We start from the raw sequence: 20,144 nt of genomic DNA, 5'->3' as shown, positions 1-20,144 counted from the left end.
GTGTTTTTTTTCAGCTCAAACAGCCCCATTGTTTCCTATGGGGGAATCGTGCACAAGCACGTTTTTGAAGCTGGCCGCGTCCGTAAGCACCGCTGGTATTGAGAGTTGCAGTGTCGGTAAATTATGCTCTACGCTCCCTTTTTGGAGCCTAACACAGCCCTTCTGTGAACTCTAAATACCAGCGGTATTTAAAAGGTGTGGGACAAAAAAAAAGCATGCGTAGCTGACGCACCCCTTTGGCCGCAGAACTCTAAATCTAGCGGACAGTAAATTAAAATAAAGGGTAACGGAAATACCTATAGAAATGTGATACACTCCAACAGGTAAAGAGTATAATTGTGAGAAATTATATTTTGATATATCTATAGTTAACTGACCCTTCAAATGACTCCATTAGAGTGAAAAGTCATCAATATGGCATACAATAACTAGCTTGGTATAAATGTTAAATTACGTTTTATTTAAAGATCATTTAAACTATATTACCTTGCATATAATTAAAGCATAATAACCTATATTTAGTTTAAGAATGTTTTTGGATACCTAAGAAAGATTATAGAGATTAGAATGTAAATATAACATTAAACTACACAATCACTTTAATGTAAGAATTTAAACACTTTCATTTCATAAAAGTGAAATGAGCAAAGTTGTTATGTATAATTTATACTGCATATCCTCGTCAGAAATATTTTATGATTTTGACATCTATAAATCACACAATCAAATCATAGATGGCTGTATCTAACTCCACCTTAAATTGTGTAAGATACTTGACTTTAACATTATCTGCTTAAGCTGTGTTGATATTTTTTCATTCAATAAATTAATACAAATTAGTATATTTGATATCAGCCATGTGCTTGTAAAATAGATACTTTAACAGTCATGGGACTAATATTTTATTTACATATCAGAATATTAGATGGATGTATTTCTTATTATCTTACTGTGATAGAGATATGTATCAAATAATATGTATTTCAATAAATAAAATTTTAAAATATAGTATGTAAATAAATTTATTTTAAAAAATATTTTGGAATTCATAAAAAAATGAAAATCTGAAAAAGAAAGAAAATAAATATTAAAAACATTAGTCAATAAGGTTATTTAATGAACACATGTCTACAAATATTCATTAAATCTAATAATTGTAAATTCATCTTCTGTCTATGCTCTAACATTTATTGTTTGTCTTGATATTAAAAACAGGTTCAGACTGGAGATCTATATCTATCCATAATTTGAAATTAATCACATTAAATTGTCTAATCAATATTTGAACTACACATATTAGCATTTAAAATTAGACAAAATAATGCATATAAAATTTTAAATAAAAAAATAATTATTCTATTGTATGAGGGACATAATTGAATGTAATATTGATTGTCCCTTCAAATAATAATATACCTAAATGTCAACTATAAAATGTATATAAAATAAACATATTTTAAAATAGGACATGTATATATTCTGAATTTTTTGAGCATTATTCCTCCTATGATTCTTAAACAGCATGCATTGTGCAAACTAACCTGGATGTATGGTCTTTGAAAGGCAATTCTATTCAAAATATCAGTTTATCTTCATTAGGTGTCCTATTAATCATTTAAAAAATAAAGGATTGTGAAATACCATCTAAAAAAAAAAAATACATTATGAACCATAAGTGTCTCCCATAGGATACATCCTGCATCCCCAGTCTTGTTCCATAGAATTATGGCCACTTACCATGTGAACGTGTCTTTGTATGTTTTTCAAACTCAGCACAGTTGAAAGACAATGCCACAGTCATGATCACATTGGGATTCTTCACTTTCAGTCTGGGATTCCTCACTTTCAGTCTGGGATTCCTCACTTTCAGTCTGGGATTCTTCACTTTCTGTCTGTAGATGAAGTCATCTCCCTAATGGAAAATAAAGTGTAAATAAAATCATTAATAAAAATGTGTGACTTGGTTCTGCATCCCCCCTAACCATTTCTGAAACTATTTATATCAATAGCTTACTAAGCGTATGTAGCATATTTTGTGTTATGATCTATCAATCAAGTGTGAAGCTGAGTCATACATTGTGCAGACCTAACCTCTGATGTATGACTTTGAAGCACATAGTATTGCTAGGCACATAGTATTGCTAGAGTATCCCTTTCTGACTATCTAAAAATCTAGTAATGTGTAAACTAAAGTACTACCTTTAAAATTGTATGCCATATGATGGATCATTGTGCAAAATCCCCTCCCCAGTCCATACATTGTGTATACTTACCTTCTGATGTTGTCTTTGAAAATCAGGTGGCAAAGTGATTACAGGAGCCAATGCCAGAATCTTCTGATGTATAAATTACCTATGATAAGAAAAATATAAAATTATATTTTGATATAATCATTTTTTGAACAATCCTAACATGTTTGCTCAATTCTCTACTTCTCATTTCCCTAAATTGCACACATATTCGCAATGCTCCTATATAACTTCTAGTATTTACCGTCTGAAGTTGTGGTTGATGATGTTTGCTCTGACATTGAGCCCCTCGTCCTGGAATGGCCTCTCTAGAACTGGGTCATCCTCCTCATCTTGGAGGAGGTCTCAGTGCACCTGGACGGCCTGTAGCATCCTAGCCTGCTGAGCTATGTTATGCAGGACGCTGCAGGCTATAACGATCTTTGCCACCTTACTAGGGCTGTATTGGAGGGCTCCTCCAGACCTGTCTAGGCATCGTAACCGCATTTTGAGGAGCCCAAACATCCCTACTCCGCTTATGCGCCCGATTATAGCGCACCTGGGCGTTGTCAGCTGGGTTACGTATAGGCGTAATCAGCCAAGGCCGGCTCATGTAACCCAAATCACCTATAAATAATTAACATAACAAAATGTCAAATATTACAAATATATAAAAAAATATTATATTAAAATACATTTTTATAAGATACAATGCATTTGTGTACATGAAAATCGCATAAACTAGACATTGCTAAAAGAGAAAGAAATGGTTAAATTGCATCCTATAGCTGCACATTTAAGCTAGGACATGCTACATATCTGTTTGGAGCTAAAACTAGACATTTGCTGAAAGAGACAATTAAATGGTTAAAGCGTATCCTATAGCTGCACATTTAAGGTAGGACATGCTACATATGCATTTTTCGCATAAACTAGACATTTGCTAAAAGAAAAAGAACTGGTTAAATTGCATCCTATAGCTGCACATTTAAGCTAGGACATGCTACATATCTTATATACTGGTGATGGAGACCCCTCAAGAAAAGGCTGCATCTATAGCACTCTCAGCCTGGACTCTAATTAGGAGAGATGATAAGTGTAAATAAAATATAACTTTTATTAATGTTATTTAAAAAATAAGGGACCCTATGTGTAACGTTAAAAACAACTAAAGTCTCTGTTACCATAATTCCTTGTATTAATATAATTGCCTTTGGGCTGTATTAATGTCCAAAAAGGAATTATAATTATGTGGTTATAGTCTGTACCTAGTCACCACCTTCTCAGTTTGAGGAAATAAACACCTAAATAGAGATTATTTTTTAAGATAAGTGAACATATATCCCACTACTAAAGGTTTAAAATGATATAAGAATGTATCAAGTTGTGTAGTATGTTATGCTTAAACTTGTGTATGATGTATTACTGGTAGAAATAAAGCCTCTTATTTAGAGGTAATATACTCCTAAAAACAACCTGTGCGTTCAACGAGTTCGACTTTGTTAGGTATTTGTATCAACACTTGATTCTGTCTTATGGTAACGTTATTTAGTACTCTAATCGTTGTAGTATATTATCTCACAATCCTCACTAGAGTATATAAATATGATATTACATAACAGACGCCACATGTATGTTTACAAATTGAGAGATATTGGAGTTCTTAAATTACCAGCTATAAACTATATATGAAGTAGTTTACTAAAGATAGTATATGTCCCTATTACTGGCCTTGATATTACCGCAACGTGATATAATCACCCAATCCTCACTAGGATGTATAAATGTGATAAGTCTTATAAGGAAAGGAGGGAAAAGTTCCTTAGTATAACACTGTATCAATTGCAAATTGAAAATGATTTGTGTTCTTCGAATACCAGCTATATATTCTATATAAAGTAGTTTACTAAATACAGTATGAGTCGTTACTACTGGCCTTGATATTGCAACGTATAATGAATTAATATCTAAATATGCGTATAGTCTTTAAACGTTACTGCGATAATTTACAGCGTCTGGTATAATGTCTCCGAGTAACTAGTTTAACTGAATACAAATTGTATCACCATGGTCGGTCTTAATATCACCGCAATGAGTTGTATACTGAAATCAAATGGATACAGTAACTATCTAGGGTTAACTTATAGTAAGTTTTTAAGCGCCTGTAATAGAGATCAGTTACATTGTTTCCCAGTATCCCAATTTATGTTTAATCATATGCTGATTGTATTAGTATGATATATCTGTTGTGGTTTCTCAAATGATCGTTTAAACTGGGACATCCGTTCAATTCTAGATATCTAGAATTGAACGGATGTCCTAGTTTAAACGATCAGGCTAATGAGCTGTTCACGGTTGAGCGTATACTTGTCATAAACCTCGAAGTCGCTATGAGTTGTATACTGAAATCAAATGGATACAGTAATTATCTAGGGTTAACTTATAGTAAGTGTTTAAGCACCTGTAATAGAGATCAGTTACATTGTTTCCCAGTGTCCCAATTTATGTTTAATCATATGCTGATTGTATTAGTATGATATATCTGTTGTGGTTTCTCAAATGATCGTTTAAACTGGGACATCCGTTCAATTCTAGATATCTAGAATTGAACGGATGTCCTAGTTTAAACGATCAGGCTAATGAGCTGTTCGCAATTGAGCCTATACTTGTCATAAACCTCGAAGTCGCTCATGTTATCCAAGGTGGGCCTCACCCTTTCAACACGAGTACCTCTAATTAGACGAGCCCTACATCTCTCTCGGAAATGCCGAGCACGCCTGATTCTGTTGTACACAACTCGTGCAACAGCACCAGCACCAACTAACTGCGGATCATCCATATTTGCCAAGCCAAGCAGCACAAAGCTAAGCAGCAGAGCAAACACACAAGGAGTAACAAGGTATGCAAACACACAGAAGCAATTTGATACAATGTCGATCACAAGGGACGCTTTGGCCATGTTGTTTGGGGGATTTATAGTGCAAAATGTCCAATGGTAGCGTGTTCATAATGATTGCTGATTGTATACACTTGATTGTATGTGAGCGGCGCAAATGCTTTCAAAGTGGGCAAATTTTCTTGTGTTTGATGAAATGTATCCCCCCCCAATGAATCGTAATGTGAAAGTGTAAAATATAACATATACAGTTCATCTTCGTGATGTTTGTTCATATGCGTAACAAATACTTCTTAAACGCGATCTTATAGTAAAAAGCACACGTCCACGCTAACATGAATGAAAGCGCATACTTGTGTATAATGTGTGCATAGACATGGCATAGAATCTGATCGATCAATGTTGTTGCAATATTGTTTCAAAACAATAAAGTAATGGCTGACATCTATAATATTATATATATAAGTGGTTGGCGAGATGTCAATATTTTACGTGTCCCATTGAAATCGCAATAATAATGAAGATCTTCCAACCCTCTTGTTTACGTATATGTAATATTGTAGTATTGAGTGAGAAACTTCTGAAAGGGGTGGTACAGTCCTAATGCTGTAATCTGTATGGTTGAAGCTTAGAATGATGTAATCATATTAGCAACCTGCCTGTCTAGTTTCCAAATCTTCGTTGTGTTGTTGTATTTTTCAACATTCTTATTGTGTGATGATTAAAAAGATAAATGTGTGCTTTGTTGTTGTGTGATGTGTGTTATGTACATCTATGTATGTATTGTGATTCTCTACAATACTAATATAAGGTGGCGCAAATGAATGCCGTTTCCACTCAGTGTACCTTTAGTTACTATTTGATATATATATATATATATGTGTGTGTTTCAAGATGTCCTTTTCAGTAGGTGACGGGTTAATAGTTAGCTAAATATACTCTCTTTGAATTGTATGTTGTATAGCATAATACAATTAGATAATGATGTACCTCATGGTATGTATTCCAAACAGCTTTCCAGTTTAAAAATCCAGACCTCAGTGTTGAATGGGAGGATGCACTCTCTGAATGCTCTAATAAATTGATGAGGATACTTATTAAACATGACACCTCTGAATACGATATACTCGAAGCAGAAATAAAAGAACTAAATGATAAACTCAAAAATTATGAGACTTTGAACAAATTTGAAGCAAGATATAAGAAATATCAAAGTGAGTTATATAAATACGAAGCTGAAATGAAATCAACCAAACAAACTAAACTCAACAGAGATATCAATGATTTTAAAAACAAAAGAGTATACAAATGGGGGAGGAAATTTAATAAGGATATTCCAAAAAAAGATACACCACGTTTACCTAAGACACATGTAATCAATAGTGAGGCATCAGAAGTGGATACCAGTGAATCAGATACCACTGATAATGAGTCAACAACACCCTCTACCTCAACACAAATGAGGACAAGACAAGACACACGTAAAAGGAAAGATTTTTTAGAGGATGGCCCAAATTCCCAAGGAGAACCACCAGGAGAGGAGGCAGGGGCAAAACCAAAAATAAAAAGAAACAAAGACAAACAAGACAACAAGAGGTGGAAACCCTACAAAAGATCGACGAGCCCCTTCTCCCAAATAAGGATGACCTAATGCAAGTGGTTAATCTATCTACAAAAATTTTAAGTAGTGAACATAAAAACATCCTTGCAAAAGGGTCTATCATTCTGTCCTACTAGTCAATTAGACAAATTTGAAATTATTAAAGATCTACAGTTATTCCTTAGGAAAGTATTCCTAAAAAAACAATACAAGAAGTATGGGGAAACAACAGATGAAAACAACATACAGGACCCCATATGGACTAATGAACAATACATTACATTGCAGATAATGGAGGAACTACTAGATGGTGAGGAGAAATCAACCAGTCAAGATTGGAGAACAAATATTAGGAATAAGTCCAAATATGTTACAAAAATGTCGACCTCCAAACACATTGAAGTTTACAATGAAATAGTAAGCAAAGAAATAGCCCAACTTCCCATCAAGCCTACTACTAAGAACCTCTCGAAACAAGAACAAGCTCTTAAGGATATGAAGCAATGGGATGACGTGATAATTAGGAACTCGGATAAGGGAGGTAACGTGGTTATCTGGCCCAAAGAAATGTACCTCATGGAGGCACACAAACAATTGAGAAACCAGGAGTGCTATAAAAAATTATTCTCTAATCCAACTGAGCAATTTCTAAATCAATACAATCGGATTATACTGAAGGCTTTGGATGATAATATAATAACTTCCAAAGAAAAGAAATTCCTTTGGGTAGAAAATCCAAAGGTGGCAACTTTCTACATAATACCTAAAATTCACAAGAATGCCACCTCACCACCAGGAAGACCCATCGTGTTGGGGATCAATAACATTACGGAAAAGGCAAGCCAATACATCGACTACAGGCTCCGTGAATTTGTGACACATATGCCGTCTTACATGAAAGACACAATGGAGGTACTCCAGCAATTGGATAATCTCAAACTCAATCCTGATACCATTCTGATAACAGCGGACGTAGAATCCCTATACACAAGTATCGACCACAAATTGGGAGTCCAGGCAGTTCAGAGTTTTCTATCTACATCCTCTGAGGAAGACAAATGCCACGATGAGTTCATAATTAGACTCCTTAATTTTGTGCTATATCACAATTATTTTGTATTTGATCAGCAGTTTTACCTGCAAGTCAGGGGAACAGCAATGGGGGCGGCATGTGCTCCCACCTAAGCCAATCTATTTCTAGGCTGGTGGGAGCAACATGTCGTCTTCTCAGATGTGAATGCTATGTATGTGGAGTACATACCGCTGTGGTTAAGATACATCGATGATGTGTTCTTCATCTGGGAAGGCTCACAAAGCAAATTAGATCAATTCCTAAGTATTCTAAACACCAATGCCCATAACATCAAACTTGTGGGAGCAAAGCAAAGAAAGTATAACTTTCTTAGACCTAAAAATCATCAAAAACCAGGATGGAGAAATTATTACAGATGTTTACCGAAAAGAAACAGCTATGAACAGTCTTCTCCATTCGGATAGTGCCCACTGCCCCCACACTGTAAGATCTCTTCCAATTGGACAATTTCTCTGAATGAAAAGGAATTGCTCCGACCCAAAATTGTACAAACAGAGAGCAAGTGAATTACAAACTCAACTACAAGCAAGAGGGTACAGTAATCGGTCAATAAAAAAGCTAGACAGAGAGCTGAAAAGACCGATAGAAAGCAATTACTGTACAAAAATAAAAAGGCTAAAGATGATACCACCAGAATCATTGTAGCCTACTCACCACAAGTGAAAGAGGTGGTTAATATCTTGAATAAACATTTAGGGATACTCAAGTCGGACCCGATACTGAAAGATATTGTGGGGGATAAAATTCAAGTGGGATATAGAAGATCAAATAATCTTAAAGATCTTCTAAGCCCCAGTCATTTTGAAAAAAGGAAACGTAAACTAAACCCCATTGCGCTAGGAAATTTTAAGTGCATAAACTGCTCAGTATGTCAGTATCTGATAGATTTAATCAAACCCATACCATCAATTCTCACATTAATTGCAACACGGAATCTGTAATCAAACCCATACCATCAATTCTCACATTAATTGCAACACGGAATCTGTAATTTATGGAATTACCTGTAGTTGTAATAAATTATACGTTGGTATGACCACACGTAAATTTAGAACTCGGATGTTGGAACACTTGAGCAACATCAGAAATGCCGACAAAGATTTAAAAGATAAGAAAATTATTACAACAGTTGCATCCCATTTCCACAAAATACATAGATCCAAGACCTCTAATTTCCGCTGTTTTGGGATACAGACAGTAAAACTAGGAATCAGAGGGGGTGATATTGAACAACAACTTCTGCGAGCAGAGAGTCGTTGGATTTATCTTCTTAACTCTCTTCAACCCTACGGATTGAATGAAAACAATAACTTCTTATCTGTAAAAGACCCAATAGATATTGTTGAATCTATACACATATGTGGGTGTAGATATATATGAGAATGCACAAACATTTATAAGATACACAAGGAGACTGATATATTGATATTTAAACTTACATCATAAACGTTTGGGGCTTCAATGCCCCTATATAATCTTTTATTGTTACTTAATCTAAATATTTTTATTAATAATTCTTCAAGTACATTAAAGTTTTTTCACAATTTGTTGTTTGTCACTTAGCGTTTTTTATTTTTTGCACATTTTTCACTTCTTTTTATAATAAATAATATAAAAAAATTAAAATTAAAAAATTAAAATAAATAAATCATGAATTTTAAACCTATTAGGGGAAATAATACTAGTACTATTAATATACAAGTACACAATCACCTCATGCACAACTTGCACTTTATTCATACACATGCAAATTAATTTAAAATACCACAAAACCACTTTTTAATAGACATAAAGTTATACACATATTTATTTGATATCACAGTAGGGGACACCTTGCACATAATATAATTTTATTATAATCTTGCATTAAATTTGGCAGAATAGTATTTAAAGGAAATTACAATTTGTTAACCCATTAGTCACATTATTATCATTGTTATTGTCAGGTTAGGAAATGTCCAGAAGAAGACCCAAATGCTAGGGCGAACTTAAACAACACCCTTGCACTCTGAGTTTAATCCAGGACGTGACCCCACGACAACCTCCAAAAAACAAAGTACTCACGATATGGAGCAGGGTTAGCCTGTGCCAAAGTAATTCATGATATCAGCCAGATAGACTTCTGAATAAGGAACTGGTTTCAGGAAATGTCTTCCACAGGATCAGAAGAGCAGGGATAGTCCACTTATACTCAGACAGAAGAAGGGTAAAACAGGAAACAGTTAATAATGCAGGAGTAGGTCATTTGTTATCAGGCAGTCTGAAGGTTAACACTGTGTAGACAGTCTTTGCAGAGTATGCAACAGGTAATCAGGCAGTTTGAGGGTTAACACTGAGTAGACAGTCTTTGCAGAGTATGCAACAGGTAATCAGGCAGTTTGAGAGTTAACACTGTGTAGACAGTCTTTGCAGAGTATGCAACAGGTAATCAGGCAGTTTGAGGGTAAACACTGTGTAGTCAGAACTTGCAGAATTAACAACATGTAATCAGGTAGTTTGAAGGTTAACACTGTGTTGTCAGAACTTGCAGAGATAGCAACAGGTAAGCTGGTAGTTTGAAGGTTAACACAGATTAATCAGTACTTGTTGAGATTGGCAACAGGATATCAAGCAGTTTGAAGGTTTACACTGAATAATTGTATTTGCAGAGTTTGGAAACAGGTAAACATGCAGATTGAAGGTTTCACAGAAATAACAGCCTGTGCCAAAGTAATTCATGATATCAGCCAGATAGACTTCTGAATAAGGAACTGGTTTCAGGAAATGTCTTCCACAGGATCAGGAGAGCAGGGATAGTCCACTTATACTCAGACAGAAGAAGGGTAAAACAGGAAACAGTTAATAATGCAGGAGTAGGTCATTTGTTATCAGGCAGTCTGAAGGTTAACACTGTGTAGACAGTCTTTGCAGAGTATGCAACAGGTAATCAGGCAGTTTGAGGGTTAACACTGAGTAGACAGTCTTTGCAGAGTATGCAACAGGTAATCAGGCAGTTTGAGAGTTAACACTGTGTAGACAGTCTTTGCAGAGTATGCAACAGGTAATCAGGCAGTTTGAGGGTAAACACTGTGTAGTCAGAACTTGCAGAATTAACAACATGTAATCAGGTAGTTTGAAGGTTAACACTGTGTTGTCAGAACTTGCAGAGATAGCAACAGGTAAGCTGGTAGTTTGAAGGTTAACACAGATTAATCAGTACTTGTTGAGATTGGCAACAGGATATCAAGCAGTTTGAAGGTTTACACTGAATAATTGTATTTGCAGAGTTTGGAAACAGGTAAACATGCAGATTGAAGGTTTCACAGAAATAACAGTATTTGAATAGTTTGGCAGTACACAGAGTAGTCTGAATATGCAGGGTTTGCAGCAGGTAAACAGGAAGTTTGAAAGTTTCACAAAACAAACAGTACTTGCATTGTTTGGAGACAGGTAATCAGGAGGTTGAAGGTTAATCCAGCATAGTAAATCCTTGAAGAGATTGGCAACAGAAAAGCAGCAGTTAGAGAGATTCCTCAGCGAAATCCTATCAGAAGCCACAAAGTTAACAAACAAACTGGCACTGGAGAAACAGGAAGCCAAGAATAAAAAGCCTGGTTGTGACATCATCAGGAAGGGGTGGCTCAGACACCTGTCAATCAAGCACACAGAGAGGACTGCAGAGCTTCCCAGCAGCTGAGCGTGACAGTTATTATTGCTATAATAATTTCTTTTGAGATAAGTTAGCACATAATATGAATTATACACAGTTAAGTAAAGTCTTAAGAACATTCTGTGAGTATTATCTACTGCTCACATTTTTGAACATACACACTACTAGTGTATAATTATAGCAATCACAAACTTTTGTCAAAAATCAGTTTCATTTTATTCAATAGGAATTATATTCTAACAATATCATTGGATGGTATTTAATCCAGCATCCTTACGATAAGGTTGTAACAAGTAATATATAATAATACCACCTTAACCCTGCATACTACATTCATTTGTAAAAGTCCTGTCTCTACACGATTCCTCCTTTACACAGATAGGATAGTGGAGGTTTGTGATTGGCCATATGAAAATAAAGGAGGAGGAGCAAGACTCATAAATAGCCTGCATTGCTCGTGGCGCCCTGCCTTTTGATAAAGCCGGAAACCCGGCGAAACATGTCAAGGGAGGAGGGGGAGCTAATGGGAGCTCGTTGTACTTTTTAAACTTATACTTGCTGTCAGTATTTAGTGAACTAGAACACGTTGCTATCCTTATGATTTAAAAGTTAATTGGAGACACAGCCATCATAATAATGTACAATATGTTAGAGACTGCAATGAAGCAGTGAATATAGTAGTCTGTGTCTCTCATTCCGTATACTAAGCAGTGTTGCATGTCATAATTGGTAGTGTTTCACAGTACAAGAACGCTGTAGAAATACTTAATAACTCAAACACGCTGTTAGTTTAAACTTAGACGCCTTATGTTGATACACCAACTTGAATTACTTATAACTCAATTGAGGCTACAATTAAGCATCTAGTATAGTAAACCAGCGTTATTAACACAAAGTAGCAACATGTGTTATACGCTGTAGGAATATTTAATAACTGGAATACGTTGTTAGTTTAAAGACGCTGTATGTTGACATAGTAACTCAAATTATTTACAATTCATTTGAGGCTACAATAAAGCATCTAGCATAAGTAATGAGTGTCTACAGTTATTGACACCAAGTAGCAACGTATGTTTTAACTGACAGCGTTCCATACCGCATGATTGCTAAAAGGATGTCAATGTAATGCTATAATTCAAATAAGTCACTGGCTGTTTAATTCATCCTACGAGCACTCCGGGTAGCAGTATTGAACCATTTTTTATATAGGACTTATATATAGGCTGAATGTTAGCTCTTAAAGTGTAATAAATATATACTGCTACACCTGTTGTGCCCCTACAAACCAGATATTTAAATCCGGGTCAAAGTGTGGGACAATACGGGCATCACAACGTTGGGGAAGTTACACCAAGCACTGAAGACACTATCTTTGTTTGCCTTGCATTATATAACTAAAGATATTGATTTAATCTAAATACGATTTAGCCATTAGCTAAACCTTAGCTAAAATACCAAAGCCAATTTATTTCTTACATCCTAGTTAAAGACAAAGTGCTTTCCAAACTATTAGTTGTTAATCCCAACATATGCTAATTATGAACATATAATATGCTCACTAAACGAGGTGGATAATTTATATATAACTGCTCTATTTATACCACTTTACCTATGTGTTTGACATAGAATTTACTCTCTAGAGGTTATTTGTTCTAATTTCCCCAGCAATTAATTATACCATCTGGGATATAATAGAAGTGAGTAGAATTTGTTGTTGCAGAGATCATTTATTATTTTTATATCACTACACTTCTTGACCCTATTTTATATTGTCTAGTGTTATTCAACCTAACCCAGTGACCTCATAATCTGCCAATTGACAGCATAATCATCACAATATTAGGTTCTAGTGTATGATATCCAGTTCTCTTACTGGACAATCCAGACCAGCATTTCAGTTTTAATATACCCAGGTTTTAAATAGTTCTAATAAAGATTTATGTTTTAATTTGTGTGATTCTTTTTCTAACTCCATGAATTAGGGGTCTTTTTGAGTGCTTATAGAGTATCTTTTTTCGGTTAGTTTCTATAGCTAACCTTTTTGTAATGTATTCCAAACAACCTGAAAGGTTAAGCACTAATATACTTATAGTTTACATATTTACTTCATATGAGATATAAATGAATACAATCAATGTACCTCTCTAAATAGGATATACAGGGAGTGCAGAATTATTAGGCAAGTTGTATTTTTGAGGATTAATTTTATTATTGAACAACAACCATGTTCTCAATGAACCCAAAAAACTCATTAATATCAAAGCTGAATAGTTTTGGAAGTAGTTTTTAGTTTGTTTTTAGTTATAGCTATTTTAGGGGGATATCTGTGTGTGCAGGTGACTATTACTGTGCATAATTATTAGGCAACTTAACAAAAAACAAATATATACCCATTTCGATTATTTATTTTTACCAGTGCAACCAATATAACATCTCAACATTCACAAATATACATTTCTGACATTCAAAAACAAAACAAAAACAAATCAGTGACCAATATAGCCACCTTTCTTTCCAAGGACACTCAAAAGCCTGCCATCCATGGATTCTGTCAGTGTTTTGATCTGTTCACCATCAACATTGCGTGCAGCAGCAACCACAGCCTCCCAGACACTGTTCAGAGAGGTGTACTGTTTTCCCTCCTTGTAAATCTCACATTTGATGATGGACCACAGGTTCTCAATGGGGTTCAGATCAGGTGAACAAGGAGGCCATGTCATTAGATTTTCTTCTTTTATACCCTTTCTTGCCAGCCACGCTGTGGAGTACTTGGACGCGTGTGATGGAGCATTGTCCTGCATGAAAATCATGTTTTTCTTGAAGGATGCAGACTTCTTCCTGTACCACTGCTTGAAGAAGGTGTCTTCCAGAAACTGGCAGTAGGACTGGGAGTTGAGCTTGACTCCATCCTCAACCCGAAAAGGCCCGACAAGCTCATCTTTGATGATACCAGCCCAAACCAGTACTCCACCTCCACCTTGCTGGCGCCTGAGTCGGACTGGAGCTCTCTGCCCTTTACCAATCCAGCCACGGGCCCATCCATCTGGCCCATCAAGACTCACTCTCATTTCATCAGTCCATAAAACCTTAGAAAAATCATTCTTGAGATATTTCTTGGCCCAGTCTTGACGTTTCAGCTTGTGTGTCTTGTTCAGTGGTGGTCGTCTTTCAGCCTTTCTTACCTTGGCCATGTCTCTGAGTATTGCACACCTTGTGCTTTTGGGCACTCCAGTGATGTTGCAGCTCTGAAATATGCCCAAACTGGTGGCAAGTGGCATCTTGGCAGCTGCACGCTTGACTTTTCTCAGTTCATGGGCAGTTATTTTGCGCCTTGGTTTTTCCACACGCTTCTTGCGACCCTGTTGACTATTTTGAATGAAACGCTTGATTGTTCGATGATCACGCTTCAGAAGCTTTGCAATTTTAAGAGTGCTGCATCCCTCTGCAAGATATCTCACTATTTTTGACTTTTCTGAGCCTGTCAAGTCCTTCTTTTGACCCATTTTGCCAAAGGAAAGGAAGTTGCCTAATAATTATGCACACCTGATATAGGGTGTTGATGTCATTAGAAGAGAAGAAAAAGTGATTGGGATAGCGCTATGCAGCTGCGAGTCTTATAAAGTGAAATAAATATATATTAGTTTGGATCTATTTTTATCTGAATATGAAGGTGTCCCTGTTTTGGGTTGTTCAATTATGGGATTACTATTTTGATATATAAGGATCCCCGGTTTATTTTGATCATATAACCTGGATGATAGAGTAATTTCTATATTTTTAAAATAGTCTTATGTCCTATGTTTTTTATATATAAGTATCTTATAGATATTATTATAAAATATGATGTAAAAGAAGAGAGAGGAGCAAGTGCTTTAAGATATATGTATTTTATTCCTATACAGATAAGGTTCTTATCGTATAATAGTTAACAATAAAATCTAACACATAGATGCCGGCATCTAGATTTAAAACCACATTAAAACAGTTTTTTATTTGAAATTTATACTTGTTATATTCTATCAGTATTACTGCTGGTTTTGGACTATAACCGTGGTTTTATGAAAGCAGCTCTGATTGGCAACATCTGATAAAAAACAAAAAGTTTCTATTCCTTGACATACATGTATCGTATATTTTGTTTGTTACAATTACAATTTTTCAGTGCAGATCTAGTTTTACAATATATTAGCTAGATGAGTGTGAATACCACGTATTTTTACTTAGACATTGATATTCCAGGTCTACGGTGGTTTGTCACAGCGGTAAATGGTAGTAAGTGGATTTATCTGTCATATATACGTGTATAAGCAGATTGTCTCTTGTTATAAAAACCTTTTTATATTGTCCATATTCTGGATCTCCTCCGTTAAAGTTGTGACCGGCCGGTCCTTTGGTGAAGTAGTTCCGTATGTTCTCCCTTGTTTTCTTTTTTTTGGTTAAAATCCGGGTTCTTCAGGTATTTCCGGATTTTAACCAAAAAAAAGAAAACAAGGGAGAACATACGGAACTACTTCACCAAAGGACCGGCCGGTCACAACTTTAACGGAGGAGATCCAGAATATGGACAATATAAAAAGGTTTTTATAACAAGAGACAATCTGCTTATACACGTATATATGACAGATAAATCCACTTACTACCATTTACCGCTGTGACAAACCACCGTAGACCTGGAATATCAATGTCTAAGTAAAAATACGTGGTATTCACACTCATCTAGCTAATATATTGTAAAACTAGATCTGCACTGAAAAATTGTAATTGTAACAAACAAAATATACGATACATGTATGTCAAGGAATAGAAACTTTTTGTTTTTTATCAGATGTTGCCAATCAGAGCTGCTTTCATAAAACCACGGTTATAGTCCAAAACCAGCAGTAATACTGATAGAATATAACAAGTATAAATTTCAAATAAAAAACTGTTTTAATGTGGTTTTAAATCTAGATGCCGGCATCTATGTGTTAGATTTTATTGTTAACTATTATACGATAAGAACCTTATCTGTATAGGAATAAAATACATATATCTTAAAGCACTTGCTCCTCTCTCTTCTTTTACATCATATTTTATAATAATATCTATAAGATACTTATATATAAAAAACATAGGACATAAGACTATTTTAAAAATATAGAAATTACTCTATCATCCAGGTTATATGATCAAAATAAACCGGGGATCCTTATATATCAAAATAGTAATCCCATAATTGAACAACCCAAAACAGGGACACCTTCATATTCAGATAAAAATAGATCCAAACTAATATATATTTATTTCACTTTATAAGACTCGCAGCTGCATAGCGCTATCCCAATCACTTTTTCTTCTCTTCTAAACTTCGGTGATAGTGTTTTTGAGGTTACATCACCATTTGGGATTAGCTAAGAGTCTGAGTGTAGAATCTTTGTATTAACTTTAACCCTCTATAGTGTTGATGTCATTAGACCACACCCCTTCTCATTACAGAGATGCACATCACCTAATATGCTTAATTGGTAGTAGGCTTTCGAGCCTATACAGCTTGGAGTAAGACAACATGCATAAAGAGGATGATGTGGTCAAAATACTCATTTGCCTAATAATTCTGCACTCCCTGTATATCACCTCTAGGACTTTACTTTATACATAGCACAAGGATTAACTCTCAAGTGAAACCTTTAAACACAGCACCTCTAGTTAACCCTTTTCATCACAGTCAACATAGCACCTACAGAACTCTCTTATATGTAGAACTAGGAGACACAGCTTGAAAAGCTCATTAGTGTCTGCATATGGATCTGGGAGTGTTCAGCTGCTTCACTTCACAAAACAGAAATAATAAATAAAGGCAACACACAGTAGATAACAGGTGGTAGAGGTGTGGGGGGAAAGGGGGCTTTCCCCAAGTCAATAAAGAAGCACAATGCAATACCTACATTAAAAGCATAGTGCATATTAAAGCATGCTATCCCCTTATATGTGAAAGTGTCAAAGTGATTCTTACCAGGCTCTACTCCAGATTTTGTGTCTATCTTCTGGATAGGCAGAGTGAAGAGGAGGAGTCAACAAGAGGGAGGAGAGAGATGTGGATTTCAAACTCAGCTGAATGGGAGATGGGAGAGATCTCAGAGACAGGTCTGTGTTAGGCAGGGAAAAAAGCACTCACGCTGGATGCAGGGACTGAGCTTCAAGAGCCATCTCATGGCACTCCTGTCTGCTAGGACCCGGTAGCACTGTGCTGTCTCACTGTAACTGACAGCTCTCTGCACTGAACAAGGGAAGAAAAGCATCAGCACATTTTTTTAGAAGCCTGGCCCTGAACTGATGGCATGCTACAAACACTGGTAAAGCTGCAGTGTTGCTAGTAGCCATCTGCTCAGCACAGCATGTCAGTATTACAGCAGGGCAGGCAGGAGGACTGACATCATATGGACACTAACACGCTCAGTTCCTGCATGCAGCGCTAGTTCTGTCCCTCCTTTCTCATAGAGCCTGCGCGCCGCGGTACTTATGTAGACTGACACTGTAGACTTTGTAAGTATAAATGATCATCACTAACTAAACAATCTGTTTAGTTAGTAATGATCATTTATACTAACTCTGTACAAAAATGATCAGATTCAGCTTAATTCATCAGACTCTGCAGCCGCTGCAGCGGCTCCCACCTCCCCCGAATTGATGCTCATCCAACCTGTTACCACACTCTCTGGTGGTGTCTCTGTCTGACTGTCACTCACAGCAGCTCCCCAAAATGTCAGGCAGCCTCTGCGAACGCCTGTAGTCACCTGCTGCTGTGTAGGCTTGCTAGCCTAATTTAACAAACATAGATAAGATGAAGATCAATGATCATTGCCAGCCCAGCTATATTTGTTTAACAAAAACGCAACCTACCTCACCTGTTGTTCTGTTGCAGTGTTCAGTGCTGTGAGTGGTGCGTGTCTCTCTGCTGCAGCTGCCGCCTGCCTGACCTGAGCCTCACCTCAGCCTGTGGTTCTTTTCCCGCCCGGCACCAAGAGGAAATTGCGTGCGCTGGCGCATGAATGACATGCTTGACTCTTGAGTCCTCCCCAAAATGGCCGCAGAGAAATAACAATGGGCCGGCCTCCTAATAAAAACGGTCCTCTGGCTGGCTCTGCTCTCTCAGATTGATGCCTGAATGATTATGTTTATGCAACATATAATACCGGCCGGTATTACATGTTGCATAAACATAATCATTATATTATTCACAACAAATAATTTGGGCACTCGGTATGTGGGGGGCCTAAGATGACCGGCGGCCCACCGGGCAAATGCCCGGTATGCCCTATGGCCAGTCCGGGCCTGTACACGAACTCATGTTGATGACATGGGAGGGAAACTCCATTAGCTGAATAAGGTGATAAAGGATCGAAAGGCAGGTCCATATTACACTTCAGATCTCCTCCTTGCCCTCCTAACTGTACATACCTAACTCCTCAGCCTCATCCTCCTCCCCCTCCCCTCGCCCCCCTCACCCCTCCCCTCCCCCTCCCATTTTTACCATCATTTATCTCTCCATTACTCTATGAAAGAATGCGTATTACCAGAATGTTCAACACTTACTGTTCAGACTCAAAATTAGTAAAATAATAAAACAAGGTAAATCCACCGACAACAGCAGCAATTGCAGAAAACTGTCCTTTAGACGTTCCTACGACCAACAGTGAGAGACTTTGGAAAGCTGCTATGGCACCTGTATCTACGGACTAATTAAACCTGACTGTCCAAACTCTTAATGTATACACATACCATTGCTGTTTGCAACTTTTGTTTGTTTGTTTGAATTTAAATAAAGATTTGCCTTTTTAAAAAATAAATAAATAAATCTTTTCAAATTGAATTCAGATCCGAATTATTATTAAAACGTTTTCACAGGGTTTTCTAATGCTTTTTTCCACTTCACCACAAAAACTATGCGTTTTCTATATAATGTGTGCTGCTTTTGTGCATTCATGTTTGTTATAGTTTTTCAGAAATATGATCCGTACACTGCAATTCAGTTTTTACAAAACATGTTTCACAGTGTGGGAAATGCACTATTGTGACAAGAAAAAAAGCCATGGTTATGTTATATTAATATCTTGTATTGTTTGTTTCTGAACCAAAAACTTAGAAAAGCTTTATTAGGAATGTTTTAACAGTAGAATACACTTTATACCTCATACACACATGTACAGTATACCCAGAATGAACTAGCTCTAATGAATTATACAATAAGGTTATTTTTCCATTGCTTTCACAACTTCTAAATAAATGTTATTGTCACCATATCACAGCACTAAATACTGTACTTTCAAAAATAGCATTATTGACCATTGTATGTAATTATATTGCAACCTCTGTAGCGATTGCTCTCCGCTCGTAATTTAAGCTATTATTGCTGACACATGCTGAAATTCACAATGCTTTCCAAAAAAGAAATGCTATAGTCTTTCAAATTATATTTTTAGTTACTAACCTGCTTATACTCCCCTTAACTTATGAAAAATGCCATTGCATACTGCACTTTTCAACAGGTATACAAACCCTACAAGACATTTACACAGCGATTGTTTAGATTAGTATAGGAGCTTTTTGTTACATATCCGAAACGGACCACAGGTAATATGAAAGTACTCATTGAATTTCCTTTGTAGCCAAATCCTTCAAATGTTATCAACAAAAGCCAG

General features: G+C 36.1%; 1 long non-coding RNA gene across 2 annotated transcripts; it reads right to left on the bottom strand.

The window, feature by feature from the left end:
- Positions 1–1,004: 1,004 nt before the first annotated feature.
- On the bottom strand, positions 1,005–9,741 carry LOC128640109 (uncharacterized). 2 transcript variants are annotated; one of them, XR_008399293.1, is made up of 6 exons: positions 6,115–9,741; positions 2,494–2,855; positions 2,274–2,352; positions 1,738–1,912; positions 1,542–1,644; positions 1,005–1,064 (listed from the first exon to the last, which is right to left on the bottom strand). It is a non-coding gene; the product is annotated as an uncharacterized LOC128640109 (long non-coding RNA). The 2 variants fall into 2 exon arrangements; XR_008399292.1 differs by having other exon boundaries at positions 2,494–9,741.
- Between the last annotated feature and the right edge of the window lie 10,403 nt (positions 9,742–20,144).

The sequence above is a fragment of the Bombina bombina genome, chromosome 1 (genome assembly GCF_027579735.1).
Source record: "Bombina bombina isolate aBomBom1 chromosome 1, aBomBom1.pri, whole genome shotgun sequence".
In the NCBI taxonomy this organism is placed as follows: domain Eukaryota; kingdom Metazoa; phylum Chordata; class Amphibia; order Anura; family Bombinatoridae; genus Bombina; species Bombina bombina.
Note: the sequence above shows the minus strand (reverse complement) of the source record. Positions and strands in the feature narration are given on the sequence as shown.